This window comes from Herpailurus yagouaroundi, unplaced genomic scaffold, assembly GCF_014898765.1.
Source record: "Herpailurus yagouaroundi ecotype Mexico unplaced genomic scaffold, PumYag 253, whole genome shotgun sequence".
In the NCBI taxonomy this organism is placed as follows: domain Eukaryota; kingdom Metazoa; phylum Chordata; class Mammalia; order Carnivora; family Felidae; genus Herpailurus; species Herpailurus yagouaroundi.
The window spans coordinates 4725487-4733829 of NW_024412470.1; the positions used below are offsets into that span (position 1 = coordinate 4725487).

Below are 8343 nucleotides of genomic sequence, written 5' to 3' on the forward strand. Positions count from 1 at the left end.
TGCCCCCCGCCCCTACACACCACAGGCACTTGTCCTGCCGTCCATGCCCCGGAAGCATAGAGAACTTTCTTCTCTGCTGGGCATTTCTGTTTGGCTTTAAAAATAATGGTAACGTTACTTATCTACTTTGTGAGCCTACTATGGTTTTTGCATTCTGAATCCTTAATATGACAGGTTGATTAAAGCTTTACAAAAATAGCAGTTAATATTTGCACTGGGGTTACTTATCCATTTAAAATTAAAAATTTTTTTTTCAACGTTTATTTATTTTGGGGACAGAGAGAGACCGAGCATGAACGGGGGAGGGGCAGAGAGAGAGGGAGACACAGAATCGGAAACAGGCTCCAGGCTCTGAGCCATCAGCCCAGAGCCCGACGCGGGGCTCGAACTCACGGAGCGCGAGATCGTGACCTGGCTGAAGTCGGACGCTTAGCCGACTGCGCCACCCAGGCGCCCCAAAAAACTTAATTATATAAGAGTTTACCTGTTCCATTATGAATGCAATACATGTTCCTCATGGTGGATTTAGAAAATACCAGCAAAGTTGAGGAAAGAAATCATCCCGTGTCACTGTTTAAAAATTTTATTCTGGAGGCGCCCGGGTGGCTCAGTTGGTTAAGAGTCCGACTCTTGATCTTGGGTCAGGTCATGATTTCATGGTGTGTGGGATCGAGCTCCACGTTGGGCTCTGTGCTGACAATGTGGATTCTGCTTGGGATTCTCTGTCTACCCCTGCCCCACTCTCTCTCTCATAAAAAAATTTTTTTTTAATTCTGTTTTTTTTGTTTGTTTGTTTAATGTAGCCATAATTTGTGTGTGTGTGTGTATATGTAATATGTACATATAATTCATAATATATGCATGTATAATATATATCATACAGATATATATTGTATATCATATATGTATGTAGATATATATCATACATATATGATAAATATATGCAGAAGTATGTATCATACACATTTCCAGAGACCTCCAGCCTTTTCAAAGGTCATTCTGATGGCTTCATAGCATTACGTTGTAGAAATAAATAAGCACCATTTTAGAGTATTTGACACTGGGACTACATCCAATTTTGTTGTAAATAATATTATAATATATATCTTTGTATGCAGAGTCACTTTCAAATCAAGTTTTCTGTAAGGTAGATTGCTAAAGTGGAATTATTGACTTGTGGGAAACAGACATATTCTTTAACATCTTGACTAATGGCTTTCTTTTTAATGTTTTTAAAATTGTCGTTTTAATGTTTATTTATTTTTTGAGAGAGAGAGAGACAGAGTGCAAGCTGGGGAGGGGTGGAGAGAGAGGGAGTCACAGAATCTGAAGCAGGCTCCAGGCTCCGAGCTGTCAGCACAGAGCCCAACGCGGGGCTGAAACCCACGGAGTGTAAGATCATGACCTGAGCTGAAGTCAGACGCTTAACCGACTGAGCCACCCAGGCGCCCTTTGACTAATGGCTTTCAAAAGTGTTCTTCCCTCGTGTGCCACCTCATGTCATGTGAGAGAGATCCGGGCTCTGGGCCCTTGCCAGAACTGGGCGGGCCACTCAGTCTTAATAGGCTGCCCTTTTCCATTAAGGTAATTTGGCCCGGGACAAACGGGTTCACGTTTCCTGCATTTTAACTATATTGAGTGACTGTTCTGTGAGTGTGTGAGTTATTTATGACCTGTAGGAGAAAAAACCAAATAATCAGAGGTCCTTGTCGTTTATTCAGGTTTCCACGTCCCGGAGGCTTTGATGAGGACTTTACCGACAGCCGCCAACACCACCTCGGCACGTCCTGTGCTACCTAGCCCTTGACCGTCTTCACCCTGGAGCCGAATCTCTTTGTAACTTTTTGAAGTTACGCATGCTCCACGTTAATGCAGGAAAAGTATTAGAGGTGATTCAGCAATAAGGAGGTATATAGATTGGATGTAATGAGGACTCTTTAAATAAATAAAATTGTCTATGAAATTATTTGGAATGTTGCTCTAGCGATGACACTTTTTAACCCCTGACGTTACTGTTGCTGAGTAAAGAAAGTCTAAAGAATCAGTCAAAAAGCCGCAGATTTCTTTTTCCCACGTGTTTACACCCTCTCCCCTGTCGTTCGTGTTTTTAGGAGAAATGGGAAACAAGATCATTGTTTTCTGATGTGCCTTATACGTGTTCCCACAAATCCTTGATGTTGGTCTTCACACGGTGGTTGAATCCTGTCAACATTTGCTCATGTGTTCTGGACCCCAAATTAGGGAATCGGGTTGTACTTGAGTATGGAAGTTATTTTGTAGATCTTGTTTCCATTTTCGATTAAGCCCTGACAATTTTTGATTGTCTGTAACCACCAGGTCCACTGCCTGGAATTTCAAATATGACAAAGAAAACATGGGCTTTTAAAACGAATGGAATGTTGAGAGCAGGCATGAGGAGCACGAGCCCATTTTTTTAGGTGTAGATAATTTTTAGGTACAAATAATCCGGTGCAAAAAAAAAAAAAAAACAGAAATGAACTATTTTGGTATGACTAAACAAAAATCCTCACTGAAGTAATGTGTGGATGCGTTAACCCACTTACAGTGTTGGGGTTTATTATTAATAAATGTGAATCTCAGTTGTACTTTCCCTTTGGTATTTCTGAGTCTGCTTCCATGGCTTTTTTCTTTTTATATTAGAATTTCGGTCACTGTCATGCATTTTTCTTGACCCTTTTCTGAGTAGCGTGGCAGAGAGCTTCCTTGCAAAGGAATGAGTGGACTCCACGGACGTTTACCTCCTGCGGTTGGTGGGGGTCAGGGTGCATCGTGAACGACACGATCCACCTGAGGCGCGACGGCCAGTGACGGCGAGGAGACTGGCCAGTGGCCAGTGAAGAGCAGCTCTTCCTTGTCTGGGTTCTGGGACTGAAATGAACCTCCATTCCCAGCGCCCTGTGAGGAGAAAGGGTTAAGTTAGCTCTGTCCCCGGCTAAGGTTTGGAAATGATGACGTTGAAAAATCATGCCAACTGTAAAGTCGGCCATTGAAATGGAGAAGCAGATTTTTCCTTTTAAAATTCTGGAGAGGGGCGCCTGGGTGGCTCAGTCGGTGAAGTGACTTTGGCTCAGGTCATGATCTCGTGGTCTGTGAGTTCAAGCCCCGCGTCGGGCTCTGTGCTGACAGCTCGGAGCCTGGAGCCTGCTTCAGATTCTGTGCCTCCTTCTCTCTCTGCCCCTCCCCCACTCATGTTCTCTCTCTCTCTCTCTCTCTCTCTCTCTCTCTCTCTCTGTCAAAAATAAGTAAACATTAAAAAAAATTTTTTTTTTAAAGTTCTGAAGAGAAAAAAATTTTAGAAGAGAGGTGCTTGGTTGGCTCAGTCAGAAAAATATGTGACTCTTGATCTTGCGGTCATGAATGCAGGCCCCACATTGGGTGTGGAGATTATTTAAATGAATAAATAAATAAAAATTAAAAAAAAATATGTTTATTTTTGAGAGAAAGAGCACGGGCAGGGGAGGGGCGAGAGGGAGGGAGACCCAGAATCCCAAGCAGGCTCCGGGCTCCGAGCTATCAGCACAGAGCCCGATGCAGAGCTCTAACCCATGAACTGCGAGATCATGACCCGAGCTGAAGTCGGATGTTTAACCGACTGAGCCACCTAGGCGCCCCAATAAATACAAATTTAAAAAATAAATTTCTGAATAGAAATCAGGGAGGGGGATAAACAGAAATACACAAAATTAGTGCCCATGAGCTCTCTTGTCTGTGGAGAACGTGGAGGATGGGGGTGAGTCCTGTGTCATGCCGGGGAGTGTTGCCCTTCGCTCTATTCTCACGGCACGCTTCACCATCAATCAACGTTTCTTCGTACGAAGCTAGATTTACTGAATTCCCTTCTCCTTCCAGCTCATTCCTAGAAGGAGCAAGGTCGTTGATGTACCGTTAGCAGTTGAAGCAATTCTGACCCCTGTACTCTGAACACAGTTCCTGGCTTTCACTGGAGTCAGGGAGGGAGAGGGTGACTTGGGATTGGAAGAGAGAATAGGACACATCGAATCTGTTTAGGCCTAAATAACTATGGTGAAGAACAACGTTCAAGGACAGATCTTCCCAGAGCACTAAAGGGCCCCCAGTGTGTATTGTCAACGGGGAAAAAGGATTCGCTGTGCTTTGGGGACTCTCCCTTTATCGATTTAAGATAATCTCCATTCGTGTGGGCAATTTTCTCTCCTCCTCTCTCTCTCTCTCTCTCTCTCTCTTTTTTTTTTTTTAATGTTTACTTATTTTTGAGAGAGCACTAGCAGGGGAGGGGCAGAGAGGGGGTGACAGGATCCGAAGCAGGCTCTGCATTGGCAGCACAGAGCCCGACACGGGGCTCAAACGCACAAACCGTGAGATCGTGACCTGAGTGGAGTTTGGACGCTTAACCGACTGAGCCACCCAGGCGCTTCTTTCCTCTTCACTTCTCTTTTCTTTTTTTCCCCCTAATCTTTGACGATTCTGGTGGATCTTGAATTGTACCGTCCTAACCTGACAGTGCCTCTCTCCTTGACCAAACTAGTCCGGTTCCTCTGAAGCCCCTTCTCCACTAGGCCTCAACCTTGACCCTGGCCAGGACTGCATAGCCCAGTTTAGCAAGAATCCTGCTAAATCAGTTGAGAGAGCACCCTCACCCTTGATCTCTGATCACTTTCATTATTGGATTGAGTTCCTCATCCACCGTTGCTGTGGAAGACCTCGGCCTGCCTTCAGCAAGAATCCTGCGAACTCGGTTTATCAAGAATCCTCCTATCCTTGATGGTCCCTGTTAAGTAATTTTCCATCCACTGATCCCCACTCTCTGCATGTTGGCTGTAAATCCCCACTTGTCTTTGCTGTGTTCAGAGTTGAGACCTATTGTAATATCTCTATTGCAATCGCCTTATTTTTAAAAAAATCTTTATGTTTATTCATTTTTGAAAGACAGAGACAGAGCACAAGCAGGGGTGGGGTGGAGAGAGAGGGGGGACACAGAATCTGAAGCAGGCCTCAGGCTCTGAGCTGTCAGCGCAGAGCCCTACGCGGGGCTCGAACTCACGAACTGCGAGATCATGACCTGAGCTGAAGTCGGATGCTCAATTGACTGAGCCACCCAGGTGCCCCCTTTTTGTTTTTATGTCTTAATTTTTTTTATGTTTTAATTTTTTATGTTTACTCATTTTTGAAAGAGAGAGAGCACAAATGGGTGGGGCAGAGAGAGGGGGGTAATTGCCTTATTTTTTCTTATTGACATACAACATTGTATGTAAGGTGTGCAGCATAATGATGTGTGTGTGTATTATGAAATGATCACAGTTAAGTCTCGTTAACACCCATTACCTCACACAGTTACAAATTCTTTTCTGGTGTTGAGAACTTTTAAGATTTAATCTCTCAACAACTTTTACCTTCACAACACAGCATTGTTAACCATAGTCAATAGACTGTATGTTACATCCCCAGAAACCCATTTATCTTACGACAGGAAGTTTGGGTCTTTTGACACCTTCACTTGTTTTGCCCACCTCCCCACCTCCTGCCTTTGGCAAACCAGTCTTTTCTCAGTATCAGTGAGCTGTTTATGTTTTTGTTTTGTTCTGGATTCCACATGTAAATGAGATCATTTGGTATTTGTCATTCTCTGACTTATTTCACTTAGCGTAATAGCCTCAAGGTCTATGCACTTTGTCCTGAATGACATGATTTCATTTGTTTTTAATAAGGCTGAGTAATATTCCACTGTATACACGCACCACATTTTCTGTATCTGTTCATCTGTCCAGTGGATCTTTATGTTGTTTCCATGTCCTGGCTATTGGAAATAATGCTGCAGTGAACATGTGGGTGCATAAATCTTTTCAAATTAGTGTTTTCACTCTCTTTGGATCAATACCCAGAAGTGGAATTGCTGGAATCTATGGTGGTTCTGTTTTTATTTATTATTATTAGTTAATTCTTTTTTAAATGTTTATTTTATTTTTGAGAGACACAGTGAGAGAGGGGGAGGGGCAGAGAGAGAGGGAGACACAGAATCCGAAGCAGGCTCCAGGCTCCGAACTGTCAGCACAGAGCCCGACATAGGGCTCGAACTCACGAACCGTGAGATCGTGCCCTGTGCCGAAGTCAGATGCTTAACTGGCCGAGCCACCCAGGCGCCCTGCAGCTCTGTTTTTAAATTTAAGGATCCTCCATACTGTTTTCCATGGTGGCTGCACCAATTTGCATTGCCACCAACAGTGTACAAGTCTTCCCTTTTCTCCACATCCTCCCCAACACTTACCTCTTTTTGATAATAGCCATTCCAACACATGTGAGGTGATACCTCACTGTGGTTCTGATTTCCATTTCCCTGCTGAGTGATGTCAAGTACCTGTTTGCGATTGTATGTCTTATGTAGAAAAATGTCTATTAAGTTTTCATTTTTTAAAAGATTTCATTTTTTAATTTTTATTAAAAATTTTTTGATGTTTATTTTGAGAGAGAGAGAGAGCAGGCGTGCAAGTGGGGGAGGGGCAGAGAGAGGGAGACCCAGAATCCGAAGCAGGCTCCAGGTTCCGAGCTGTCAGCACAGAGCCCCATGTGGGGCTCGAACTCATAAACCTGGAGATCATGACCTGAGCCAAAGTCAGTAGTTTGATTGAGCCACCCAGGCGCCCCTTTAAAATTTTATTTTTAGGGGCGCCTGGGTGGCTCAGTCGGTGGAGCGTCGGACTTTGCCCCAGGTCATGATCTCGCCGTCTGAGTTCCAGCCCCGCGTCAGGCTCTGTGCTGACAGCTTGGAGCCTGCAGCCTGCTTTGGATTCTGTGTCTCCCTCGCTGCCCCTCCCCCGCTCATGCTATGTCTCTCTCTCTCTCTCTCTGTCAAAAATAAATAAATATTAAAAATTTTTTTTAAAGTTTTATTTTTAAGTAATCTCTACACCCAATGTGGGGCTTGAACCCGAGATCGAGTTGCATGCTCTACTGAGCCAGCCAAGTGCCCAATGCTGCTCATATTTAAATTGGATTTTTTTCCTTTGGCAATTTAATTGTAGGAGTTTTTCATAATTTTTGGATATTAACCCCTTATCAGATACATGAGTTGTAAATAATTTTTCCCATTCTGTAGGTTGTCTTTTCATTTTGTTGATGGTTTCTCTTGCCAGACACAAGCATTTTAGGTTGACTAGTCCGACTTCTTTATTTTTCTTTTGCTTTTGGTGTCTTGTCATGTATTTTGGTGATTCTTGTGTCTGATTTAAGGTAGAGGTGCAGTTTCATTCTTTTTCAAGTGTCAGGATAATTAAACTTTTTTTAAATGTTTGTTTATTTTTGAGAGAGAGGTAGAGTATGAGTTGGGAGGGGCAAAGAGAGAGAGACAGAATCCAAAGCAGGCTCCAGGCTCTGAGCTGTCAGCACAGAGCCCAACGCGGGGCTCGCGCTCACAGACTGAGAGATAGATCATGACCTGAGCTGAAGTCGGACGCTTAACCGACTGAGCCACCCAGGTGCCCCAGGAGCCTAATACTCTTAAATCACCTTGACCCTGATGACTGACCTTGTGGTTTGAAACATGACCTGATTTGAAAGAGACAAGTCAGTGCCTGCAGCGCCAGTTGGACATTCCCTTCTGCCCTGAAGCCTCCGGATCTTGGGCCAGTACCCACCTTCCAAACCGTGGCCCCGGGAAGGCTGCCGGGAGGAGCGCACCGCGCCCTAAACCCTGCAGAGGGCGCTCTCCGCCGCCCAGTGCAACTCCGACCTGCGGCTCGGAGAGCCCGGGCGCACCGCCAGCTCCCCGCCAGCCCCTGTTCTCAGGCCCTGCGCGCCTGGTCGCATCCGGCCGCCCTGATTCCGGCTCCCGCAAGCTCCCTGGTCCTGCTTGGCAGGCGGGGAGGGTGGTGGAGGTCAGCGGATACTCCGTGCCAGCCCTCCATTATCCCCAAGACAGGGATCTCCCCGCTGCCTGCTTTCTAATTTAGAAATCACGCTTTGTCCTGCAAACTTGGTATCTGACCATTTTACGTTTAATAAAAACCCATAAATACGTAAATAAAGAGGTCACTTGTAGCGGTAGCGGTCGTGGGGGAAGGCGCACCGCCTTGCAGCCGCAGGCGGCGGAAGGCGGAGGAGGCGGTGGGGCGAGGACCCTGCAGCAGCGGGGCCACCCCCTCCCACCGCAGCGCCCCAGGGGCCACCCCTCGGTAGAAGGTCGTGCGATACTGCGAGCGGCCCGGAAGGGGTTCGGGAGCGGCCCTTCCTTTGGGCTCCGGGCCAAGGGCCGCACCAGGCGGCGACCGCTCTCTGGACCGGTGGCGGCTGGGCGTCCGCGGAGGGCCCGCAGGAGCTGTCGCCGCCCGCGCCCGCGCCCGCTCCGCCATG

General features: G+C 46.0%; 1 protein-coding gene across 1 annotated transcript in view; it reads left to right on the forward strand.

Moving 5' to 3' along the window:
* The window catches only part of MTARC2 (mitochondrial amidoxime reducing component 2), a gene marked incomplete at its 5' end in the record, with an annotated part of 38478 nt that extends 35867 nt beyond the window's left edge, over window positions 1-2611 (forward strand). The window contains one exon of the mRNA XM_040460963.1: window positions 1722-2611. The remainder of the gene's footprint in view (window positions 1-1721) is intronic.
* Window positions 2612-8343: the final 5732 nt, after the last annotated feature.